Here is a 12,302-nt window from a genome sequence, read left to right on the forward strand (position 1 = left end):
TCTTACAAAAATCACACAGATTATGTTAACTCTTATAATAACATCCATCCCTTTCAGATTTTAAAATTCATTTTCTATTGTGCCCAATGATGTTTGGTGTCAAAATGAAAACAGAATACTACAAATCATTTTATTCAATACTCCGAGAGTACTGTACACATCTTAAAGTTACAATTGTACAATTAAAAACAGTTTACATTTTTTTCTACTACAGATTAGCACAGATGTGTAGAATACTATTTGTTCCAAAATTAAATAAATAAAATGGACATTATAAAATAATGATGCAGAAAAGTACCGTAGTGTGTGTATGGTGTGTGTGTGTGTGTGTATAACCGTATAGTATGTTTGCCTGCTGATCAATTGATCTGTAATTTGGAGAACTTCCTTTTTGGATATCTCCTTCTATGCCTTGTCCTCTTGTTCTTGTTCTTTGTCACCTAAGACCCTTTTGTGGTTTTCTTTTATGCTCAGCAGATGTTGCTGCACTTCTTCCTGCTATTACGGTGGTCAGCACTGTATTTTGCCATCTTTTATGCACGTTCAATAAAGTTTGATGATCAATAAATACATTTATTCATTTTGTAAACCTACTTTATCCAAAGCAGGGTTGTGAGGAAGCTGGAGCCCCATAAGTACTGTACAAGAATCGGTCACAAGGTAGGAACAATTCCTGGATATAGCGGCAGCCTGTTGCACGGTGAACACACACATTAAGGCCAATTTAGCATCACCAGTCTATAAGGATATTGGAGCACCTGGAGGAAACCCATGCAGACACAAGAAGAACATGCAAAGTCAATGCAGAGTGGACCCAGGACATGAACTCCAGCCTTCTTGTTGCAAGGCAGCAGCACTACCACTTCACCACTGTGCTGCCCTCTCCAAAAATACAACAAATTCCAAAGCAGTTGTTGTTTTTTCTAAGCATACTGTTTAGAGAAGATTAAATAATGAGCTTTTCAGGTTATAGAGGGGGCTGTGTGACACAACAAGCTGCTAAATTTAAAAAAAACAGTACATTTTTTGCTAGTTGTTTACACATGTAAGACCTGACAGTTGAGTGTGAATTCACACATTTGACAATCTTCTCAGCTGTCAGCATGTGTTTCTCTTGTGTCATTCTTGCATTCTGTATCATACACTTGACGCTCAGCAGATGGTGCTGCTCTTCTTCTTGTTCTTCTTATTATTATTACTAGCTGAAATACCCGGCATTGCCCGAGAGGAAAATAATGTGTTTTTTTATTTTTTGTTTGAGAAAAATATAATTAAAAAAACACAACTTTAAAAATAAAAATTAACAGACAATGAAGACTCACTAATGTGCATCCACTTGATGCTCAGAACCAGCGAACTCTATTTAATTTCAAAAGCAACAGGGGCACATTGGTGCTCAAACATAAAGAAAGCTGGCAGTCACCTCCAGTGCGCCCTCTGGTGGTCATTCCGAGTCAACTGGATGATAACATGCCTACAAGACTCTCCACAGGGTTGATTTCACCTTACAGTATTTTTAGTCGATCAATGATAAACGTGTACCAAATTTCATGAAAATTGCTCCACTTCGATTGGACGTGATGCTGGAACATACATACATTGATTTTTTATATTATATATATATATATATATATATATATATATATATATATATATATATATATCCTCTTTAATAAAATCCCTGTGTGCGTCCAGGTGTCCGTGTGTCTTCTGGTGAAGTGCGCATGCGCGGGGCACGGTGCGATGCGCAATATTTCTGTCAGAGAAACTTACAGGCGTTTTAGGGAAATACAAACCAGTATTACTGCGAGAGGAAATTAAAGGTACACAATACAGTGACGCATATTACAGCCACATACAAGCCAGTATTACTGTCAGAGGAGATTAAAGGCATATTTCCGACGCACACACCTGTATTACCACCAGGGGAAATTAAAGGTATATTACGGACGTACAAGCCAGCAGACGTACAAGACAGTATTACTGTCACAGAAAATTAAAGACACACAATACACGGCGGCAGCCCACGAAGAACAGTCTGCTCAGCAAGTAAACATCAATAAAAGAAAGGCTGAACGACAAAGAAAAATACGACCAACAAAAAGAATGAGGTCAAAGTCCTTGCCATTTAATATAGACTGTTCCTACTAATGTTTATGCACTACTGTTCTAGCGCCCGTTATTGTAACGGGCTCAATGACTAGTGTGTGTGTGTGTATATATATATATATATATATATATATATATATATATATATATATATATATATATATATATATATATATATACAGTGGAATCTCGGTTCATAAACGTCTCGGTACACATACAACTCGGTTTACAACCAAAGAGTTCGCCAAACTTTTGCCTCAGTTCACGACCACACACTCGGTATATGAACAAGCTAGTTTCCCTTTCGGTTTGTGCACGCCGATGATTTCCGCATGTGTTGCATTGTTCTCGGTCAGACGTGCGTGCTTGCACGTGCCTGCGTGCGTGCTTTCGTTGTGAACTCTTTGTGCTCTATTTCATTTCCCTTACGGTTCATACGCGCCGATTACTGTATTTAAGCACGTGTTCAGCCTCTCCCTGATCATTGTTCTCAGTCAGAGTGCGTGCTTTACCTGTGAACTCTTTGTGCTCTACAGTATTTCGTGTGCTTTTGCAGTTAACCATGGCTTCTAAGCAAGTGAAGAGTGGTGAGAAGAAAGTGTTGCAATGTTACTTTTCTCTTTTTTCAAATGTTCATTTTTTTCCCTGTGCTTAAAACTCATTTAAAAAGAGTGTTTACAGTGATTGGGTTGTAATGCTATTAGCGTGAACTCCTGCAATGTTACTGTCTTGGTTGGCTTTCAAATAAAGTTCGGTTTTGTTCGTATGTTCCTTTTTTCCCCCTGTGCTTAAAACTCATTTAAAAGGAGTGTTTACAGTGATCGGGTTGTAAGGCTATAGCGCGAACTACTGCAATGTTATAGAGAGAGAGGGGGCTCGCGGTCTGCTGAGAGAGAGTGAGCCTGCATGTGCAGCTGAGCAGGGAGCCTGGGTGTTTGTGTCAGTGTTATTTAATGTTTTTACATTAGTTTACTATTACACTGTGCATTCTATGGTGTAATTAACTATATCTGTGCTTAAAAATCTTTAAAAAAATATATTTACATACAGTTCGTACGGTCTGGAATGGATTAATTGTATTTACATACAATCCTATGGGGGAAATTGCTTCGGTTCATGACCAAATCGGTTTACAACCAGAGGTTTGGAACGAATTATGGTCGTGAACCGAGGTTCCACTGTATAATATATATATATATATATATATATATATATATATATATATATAGACTAGCGACTGGGAGCCCGATCGAATCGGGCTACAAATTCTATGTTTGTGAAATCAATACTTTCTCTGCAAAGAATTATTTGTTTTTTTAAGTCCCTGAAATGATTTTGTTCTAATATATAGATCTGAGCAAATTTTGGTGTTTCACCCTCTCCGGAGTGCAAGGTTCCAGATTGATGGTATATTTGGCCATGTATTCTGTAACAATATGGACCATGGCCTGGAGGCAGGGATATTTGTGCACCCATGGATACACAGGCTAATGCACTGTTGTCCTTTCTGATATTTTCCAAGAAATGCTTGGAGTTTGGGTCTAAATATGTCACAAGGTTCTTAAACCTGTCAGGGTATCTGTAAGGGTTAATTCGAACTTGACCTTTATGGCAGCAGTTGTATTCTCCATCTTGCTTGTTCTCACAGGTGAAGTTGAATGAGTTGCAATGTTTGCACAGGTTGTCAAATGCGCCAGAGTGGTGCTCCGGAACTTTGTCCTCAATAATATCTGTATGATTGCACATGGCAATGCCGTGCCGCTGAGTATTTTCACGCTGCAAGGCATGGGCTGCTCGATGTCTTTCAACCCGTGCTGCATTTGTGGCTACTCGAGCTTCTTCAGTCGCTTATGCACAGCTGGCATGATTTCTTTCAGCGTTAGTAGCATTCTGTAGCGCACGTTCTTCATCTGTCCTTTGTGTCCAATTTGCACGATTTCTTTCAGCGTTAGCAGCATTTGTAGCCGCACGCTGCTCATCCGTTTGTTGTGCACATTGTGTACGTCTGGTCACATTAGCAAGTCTACGTTCCTCGTCAGTCATGTGACTTCATTTCCTACGCATCCTTTCCGCGGCCGCTGCTGTTGTGGCTGCGTTGCGATCGTCACTCATTTTAGATCTGAGATCGGCTAAAATTTAAACAATGACTGTTTTTAATACCCAGCCATCACTACTCATGCTTCTAACTTGTATTGTGTCAAGGTATTGCCGCGAACACCATACATACAGGGTTTTGCCGCGAACACCATACATATGGATACTATCAAATTATATATAAGGATTATGGAGTTCTTGCCACATAATCAGTGACGATTTGCTTGGTGCTCAGCAGATGTTGTTGCCCTTTTTTTTTCTCTAGGCTTTTGGTTTTCCTAGCACTTTACCATTACAAACCCACAATGACTGGTTACTTTGCCGAGGTTCCATAATATGCCCTTCCAGTCATTTTCTGCCCAATGTCTGTGTTCTTTTGTCCATTTTAACCTTTTCTTTTTTATTTGCCAGGTTTGCATATGGCTTTTTCTTTGAAACTCTGCCTCTAAGGCCAGCACACTGGAGTTGGCTTTTTCTGTTACAGAAAACACTAGTATTTGATGTGTACTTGAGGAAGAAGCCAACTGAGGACCTGTAAGGTGTTTGTTTCTTAAACTACAGACTCTGATGTTTTTCTCCACTTATGCAGCTACACATCCTGACCTTCTCTTACTTTTTCTAAATTTGTGTTTAGTACTAGAAGTGTTGTACCGTGTTAGTCATTATGAATGTAGTGAGAAGTCAAGCAAAATGGCACCTTTTATTGGCTAACTAGACAGATTACAATATGCAAGCTTTCGGGGCAACTCAGGCCCCTTCTTCATGCAGCATTACCCTGAAGATGGGGCCTGAGTTGCCTTGAAAGCTTGCATATTGCAATCTTTTTAGTTAGCCGATTAAAAGGGGTAATTTTCCTTGACTTCTAAATTTATGCAAATTTATTAGAAATTAAAAAAAATATACTGTATATCCAATTGATTCAAGTATTGAGATCCTTTTCTTAGTACTTCCTTGAAGACCAATTGGCAGTGATTCCAGCATGGGAGTCTTCTTGGGTCTGATGCAACAAGCTTCACACACCATCATTTATTTTCTGTCATTCTTCTCTGCAGGTCCTCTCAAGATCTGTTAGGTTGGATGGAGACCGTCAATGGATAAGCAGTTTCAGGTCTCTCTAGAGATGTTTGATTGGATTCATGTCCAGGCATTCGATGGGCCGCTCAGGGATATACAAAGAGTTGCCCTCATTCTATCATGTGTTGCCTTGCTTTGTGCTTAGGGTTATTGTCATATAGGAAGATGAACCTTCAGCCTAGTCCGAGGTCCAGAGTGCTCTGCAGGGGTTTTGATTAAGGATATCTGCGTACTTTGCTATGTTCAACTTTCCCTCGACCCTGTCTAGTCTCTCAGTCCCTGCCATTACAAACACCCGCAGAGCATGATGCTGCCATCACCGTTCTTCATTGCTGGAATGGCATTGCACAGGTCGTAAGCAGGTTTCCTCCAGATAGGACACTAACCTTGTTTCTCCCAGTCTGAAAGTCCTTCAGGTACCTCTTTGCTAACTTGAAGTGAGCTTTCATATGTCTTTTACTGAGAAGAGACCCCTGTCCGGCTGCTCTGTCATAAAATCCCACTTACATGAAAGTCTGCAACGTGCACTTTAATTGCAATGTCTGAATTGTTTGATTTTTATTTTTGAACTGTGCAGGGGGAAAAAGTTCAAGGAAAACAGGTCTTTGTCCTAAACATTATGGAGGACACTGTGTAAGAGAGTTTAGGGGATGTGGCTACAATAGCCAGCAGTATTAACGACACATTTCCAGTTCCACTACAGAAAAACAATATCTTTATATATAATCTTCATTTGGATCTTGATCTTTGTTTGTCCGCGAATTCATGTGGTGTCCCTGCTGTGTTCAGTAGAGGGCAGTAGTGATGGAGGAGGAGAGGAAGTGAGGGGAAGGATCGTTGGATGAGGTTGGAGTGTGGTGATTAAAGAGGATTGAACTAAAGGAGACTACATGCTGTTTGTACTGGCTGAATACACAACACCTTGGTTGTTACTTTTGGTTACAAACACTGTCGATACCACTCTTTGTGTTTAGATCTGGGGGGTATGTTTCGTACGTCGCTTAAATCATCCGAGATCAGGTGCCTCATCTTGGATAAGTTAATGCCGGTGACACTCATCCAGATAAGTCGGTTTTTCAAACGCAGCCATGTATTAGATTAGTCTAGCTGGATCTAATCATACGAGATGAATGCGCACGCCCACGCTGATTGAAAAGCCCATATATAATGAGTCTAGAAAACATGATCAGCATGTCTTTGATAGGCTGTAACAAAATGACGAAAGAACGGGCGCATTTTTTTTTTTCACACACGCGGCGCAAGACCTTTTATTCAAAGGACATGAAGAATTTCAAGATTTAATATGCACAAGCGGTAACACTGCAAAAGCAGCCCAGACCAGAAAAGACGGCTGGCAAAAAGTGGCCGACAAATTAAACGCTAAGTAGTGTGCATTGTACTTACTGAATGCAGCGTTTCATTTCCTATGCGTCAGATTAGGAGTTAGGAGACCTGGGTTTGCTTCCCGGGCCCTCCCTGTGTGGAATTTGCATGTTCTCCTCGTGTCTGCGTGGGTTTCCTCCGGGTACTCCGGTTTCCTCCCACAGTTCAAAGATATGCAGGTTAGGTGAATTGGAGATTCTAAATTGGCCCTAGTGTGTGGGTGTGTTTGTGTGTGTCCTGCGGTGGGTTGGCACCCTGCCCTGGATTGGTTCCTGCCTTGTGCCCTGTGTTGGCTGGGATTGGCTCCAGCAGACCCCCATGACCCTGTGTTCGGATTCAGCGGGTTGAAAATGGATGGATGGATGGATGTCATAATTCCAGATCAAACGTGAGCACAAGGAGAACATGGGAACAGGTTAAAGTGAAGTACAAGAATATACTTCAAACTGGTAAATATTGGTATATAACTATTTAAACAACTGTTGACTTAAATAACCATATATAATGTAAAAAACATAAATTTTAAAGCTAATAAGAAGGCAGACAAGGAAAAAACAAGTGGAGGTCCACGCGGTCCAGACCTAACCCCTGCAGAAGAGTTGGCTCTCCAGCAAAATGCCCATCGCCCTGTTTCTGAGGGCATTCCAGGGGGAAGCTCCTCCTCAGAACCAGTGGCAGGATGCAGTGGTCACTTCATTTCAGGTAAAGGATGGTCATTGCATATATTTGTCCTCCATGTGTGCCATAGGTATGTTCCATATAGCCCTCTTTTTTGTTGGGTCAATTGCAGGGAATGTCATACCCCTTGAACCTGTGTCTGACCAACGAGATATTGACGAAGGTCAAATATTTGATGAAGACACGGTGTCTGATTATTCATCAGGAGGAGAGGTACATTTTCCAAATAATGTTTGATCAGACTCCACTCTGATCAGTCCCATGTGCCCCAATCAGATTTGGAAATCCTGGTAATGAGAATGTTAGGCTGATTGAGATTCTTCATGGAACTGTGGGTGGTTTAGCCTTTGTATTACCTACCTGCAATGGCATGAAACGCCTCTTTTATTGTCTGCACACGCAGGTGTCCAGGAAACACTATGAAAACCCGAAGGAAATATTTCAGAGCCAAACAGACTTTACGAATTGCCTGGCAAACTGCACTTTTAGTTAGATTTTCCGCATCGCCTACAGTATATAAAAAAAACCTCAAAGCAATGCCTACTGTCTGTGTGGTTGTGAGAGACCGACTTCGCCGAGTTTGACTTTGAATATAAGGTGCTAATAAATTTTTGAGGTACAATATTCCCCCTCGGCTAAAGCGGTATCTTTCGAAAAGAATTTCCTCCGGGAGCAATAAAGGATCTTGCCGATCGCGCAAAGCCCTCTCTATATGAAATTCTCTTCGTATAATTTGCGCACCAATATCAATTGGTCGCTCATTCATGAACGGCGAAGCCCTGACTGGATGACTTCCACACACCATCACTGATTACGTGTGTAAACTAATCCTGGTTTACGTAGAACAAACCTGCTCCGAGCAGGTTTGAGGATTAGGGTGTGTTGCTGTGACAACACTTCCAGCAAGAGTTTCGAAAAACCGACAGATCCAGGATCAGGCCAAATCGTCAACAATTACATCCGGCTAAACGACTAATCCACGTACGAAAAATACCCCCCCTGGTGTCGACACCTGCTTCGTTGTCGAGACTGTGGTTTTTTGTGTTTCTATCGACTGTCGTTGGCAGCACTTCGTCCAGATCGAATGTTCACCCACTTCTTGGAGTCGGCAGTCAGAGTATATAAGTCAGACACACTTCTGTGATTTTCCATCAGTCGGCATTTGGAGTTCAGGAAAGAAGCATTGGTTCTTCCTTACTCTTTGGATTACCACACAGCAACCTACGAGATTGGAGAAAGGTTGAGAAGAGATCGTGAGAGGAAACGACAGCGTCATGAAAATGAGACGGACTGTGAACGGAGAGAAGCAGAAATGCTCCTCCAACACCACATAACTACTATTCGGACAGTGATTCCGAGTAGGCCGTTCCTATTGAATCAATGTCCAAGGGTTTTGTTTTGTAATTTTGTTTCCCATATAAAAAATCATAATGCTGTGCGACGAAGGGCCCAGTTCACGACTGGCAGCCATGTTTAAACAGGGAGCCCTTCACAGACAACTTTAACACACGCAACGTAGTTGGGCGCACATGGCTAGTAGTTGAATATTTACGTACTGATGGATAACACTCACAGTACCAGTGTATAGGCAGGCCATGATATCCAGCAACATCGTGGGGATCTGTTCAATGCTTGTATGGACTGGGTGTTAGGTAGGGTCGTGGGGTCCAGCGGCTGTGGGGCATCTGTTGGTGAAGAAAGATTCACAGATCTTGACTTTGCTGACGATGCTGTGATCTTCGTGGAGTCATTGGAGGCTCTTATCAGGGCACTTGAGAGTCTGAGTGTCTGGGATTGCGAGTGTCCTGATAAAAACCAACAGCCAGGCCTTTAATGACCTCTTGGTCACGGCCATCAGCAGTGTGTCTGTCTGCGGAGAGAGTGTCGTCCTCATCGAGAGGTTTAGTTACCTCAGCAGTGACATTCATGTCTCTGGTGACTCTTCCTATGAAGTCAGTAGATGGATTGGGAGAGCATGGGGGATCATGAGGTCGCTGGAAAGGAGTGTGTGGCGCTCTTGATATCTCTGCAAAAGGACGAAGGTCCAAGTCTTTAGAGTCCTGGTGCTTCCTGTCTTGCTATATGATTGCGAGACATGGACGCTATCCAGTGACCTGAGACGAAGACTGGACTCCTCTGGTACTGTGTCTCTCTTGAAAATCCTTGGGTACCGTTGGTTTGACTTTGTGTTGCTAATGGAGTCCCGAATGAGGCACACTGCCTGCATTGTGAGGGAGCATCAGTTACGGCACTACAGCCATGTGCCGTGTTTCCCTGAGGGTGATCCGGCTCATAAGATCCTCATTGTTGGGGACTCGAGTGGCTGGACCAGACCAAGGGGTCGCCCACGTAATACCTGGCTGCGGCAGACAGAGGGTCACTTCCAGAGGGTGGGACTGGACCGCGTGTCTGCCTGGGGGGTCGCCAATCGTGATCCCAAGTTGTTCGGTCATGTAGTGGGTGCGGCAACACACTGTACCAGTGCATGCTCCCCAACCTGACTTGACTTGATGGATAACACTGAAATGTCCCCACACTTTTTGCCTGCTTGTGGACTCCATATTTAATCCAATATTGTTTCTGTATAAAATTCAGCCAGAAGTTTCCCATTCCCTTTTAACAGCTCGTGCAAGGACATATCAATCAAGCCCATTCTTAAGACTTGTATGTGGATTTCTGTGGATAGGCACTTGTCAGTATGTATTTCCAATACAGAATTGAATTAACCTATTATTTATATCTTGAATTACAAGAACATTTAAATAAAGCCTTAATGTCATGTGTTTTTAAATTAAATTAAGTGCAGCAGTGCTGAGACACTAATTAATTCAGCACTACAGAGATGGTTCAAAACAGGAGGTCATGCTACTGGAGCAGAGATCCTGCGCTCCAGCAGATGAACTCACTACTAGAACAGACCTTTTATTTAAAAGCAAAATGTCTGTATACAGTGGGTATAGAAAAGATTCTCCCCTTTGAAATATTCCTATTTTTTTGCTTTACAGTCTTAAATGAAAACACACAATATTTCCAATATTTCATCCCAGCTTTACTTACTCAATGCCACCTCTAACATCCAAGTGAAAGATGTCACAGCTACAGTTCAGAAAAATGATAAAAAAATCAAAAACAAGACCTACTGAGATTAATAAAGGATCACCCCCCCCCCCCCCCCATGTCATTTTGTTGAACCCCCTTTTGCTTTAGTGACAGACTTGAGTCTGTTGAGCTACTTCTCTATCAGCTTTGCACATCTAGATATTTGCCCCCTACTCTTCTTTACAGTTTAACTGTTCAAGTTTGGTCACATTGGATGGTGAGTGTTGGTGGTCTGCTATCTTCAGATCTTTCCACAGATTTTCAGTGTGATTTAGGTCTGGGCTCCGACTGGCCACACCAGGACATTCACTTTTTTCTCCTTCAACCACTGTCAGCTGAATGTTGCTGTGTGCTTCGGGACGTTGTTGTGTTGAAAGGTGAACATTCTGCTCATCTTCAACTTTCTGGCAGAGGGTAACAGGTTTTCTTCAAGAATTCGACGGGATTTTGCCCCATCTATTTTTTCTTCTACCCCAACGAGAGCCCCAGGCCCTGCGGCATAGAAACCCCCCCACATGCTGCCACCTCCATGCTTTACTGTAGATATGGTGTGTAGTGGATCGTGAGTTGCATTGGTGTACCATTTGGTATTGAGGCCAAATAGTTTGATTTTGGTCTCATCGGACCATAAGACCTTTTTCCGCTTGGTATCAGAATCTTCAAGGTGCATTGTGGCAAAGCTCAAACGAGCCTTAATGTGGCCTTTCTTGAGAAGTGGCTTCTTCCTTGCGACCCTCCCAAACAAGCCACAATTGTGGAGCACTTGTGAAACTGTTGTCACATGCACACCATTAATGACCACTCTTTGCCATAAAATCCTGTACCTCCTTCAAAGTGGCCATTGGCCCCTTGGTAGCCTCTCTTACCAGTTTCCTCCTTCATCCAGTTTGGAGGGATAGCCGGATCCAGGGGGGGTCCTAGTAGTACCAAGCGCTTGCCACTTCTTTATGATGGACTTTACTGGGCTCCTTGGGATTGATAAAGCCTTTGAGATGTTTTGGTCTCCATCTCCTGCCTTATGTCTGTTCACAATTCTGTCCCTGAGATCTTTTGAAAGTGGCTTGCCACCCACAGTCAGTTGTTTGCTGTCAGTTGCACTACCAAGCAAGGGCATGAATATCTTTCACTTGGATGTTAGAGATTGCATTGTGTAAGTAAAGCTGGAAAAAATATTGGTTTATGTGTTTTCATGTAAGGTTGTAAAGTAAAAAAATGGGAATATTTTGAAGGGGGAATTCTTTACTATACCAAAGAACAGCACAAAAAAGACAGGCAATAAATACATTAAAGACTTTGATTTGACACCAAGTACAGTGCATGATGAAAGCACACAGGTGCTGGTCATAAAATTAGAATATCATGACAAAGTTGATTTATTTCAGTAATTCCATTCAAAAAGTGAAACTTGTATATTAGATTCATTCATTACACACAGACTGATGTATTTCAAATGTTTATTTCTTTTAATGTTGAGGATTATAACTGACAACTAATGAAAGTCCCAAATTCAGTATCTCGGAAAATTAGAATATCAATTAAGACCAATGCAAAAAAAGGATTTTTAGAAATGTTGGCCAACTGAAAGGTATGAACATGAAAAGTATGAGCAGGTACAGCACTCAATATTTAGTTGGGGCTCCTTTGGCCTGGATTACTGCAGCAATGCGGCGTGGCATGGAGTCGATCAGTCTGTGGCACTGCTCAGGTGTTATGAGAGCCCATGTTGCTCTGATAGTGGCCTTCAGCTCTTCTGAATTGTTGGGTCTGGCGTATTGCATCTTCCCTTTCACAATACCCTATGGGGTTAAGGTCAGGCGAGTTTGCTGGCCAATCAAGAACAGGGATACCATGGTCCTTAAACCAGG

This window comes from Erpetoichthys calabaricus, chromosome 12 (assembly GCF_900747795.2).
Source record: "Erpetoichthys calabaricus chromosome 12, fErpCal1.3, whole genome shotgun sequence".
NCBI lineage: Eukaryota > Metazoa > Chordata > Cladistia > Polypteriformes > Polypteridae > Erpetoichthys > Erpetoichthys calabaricus.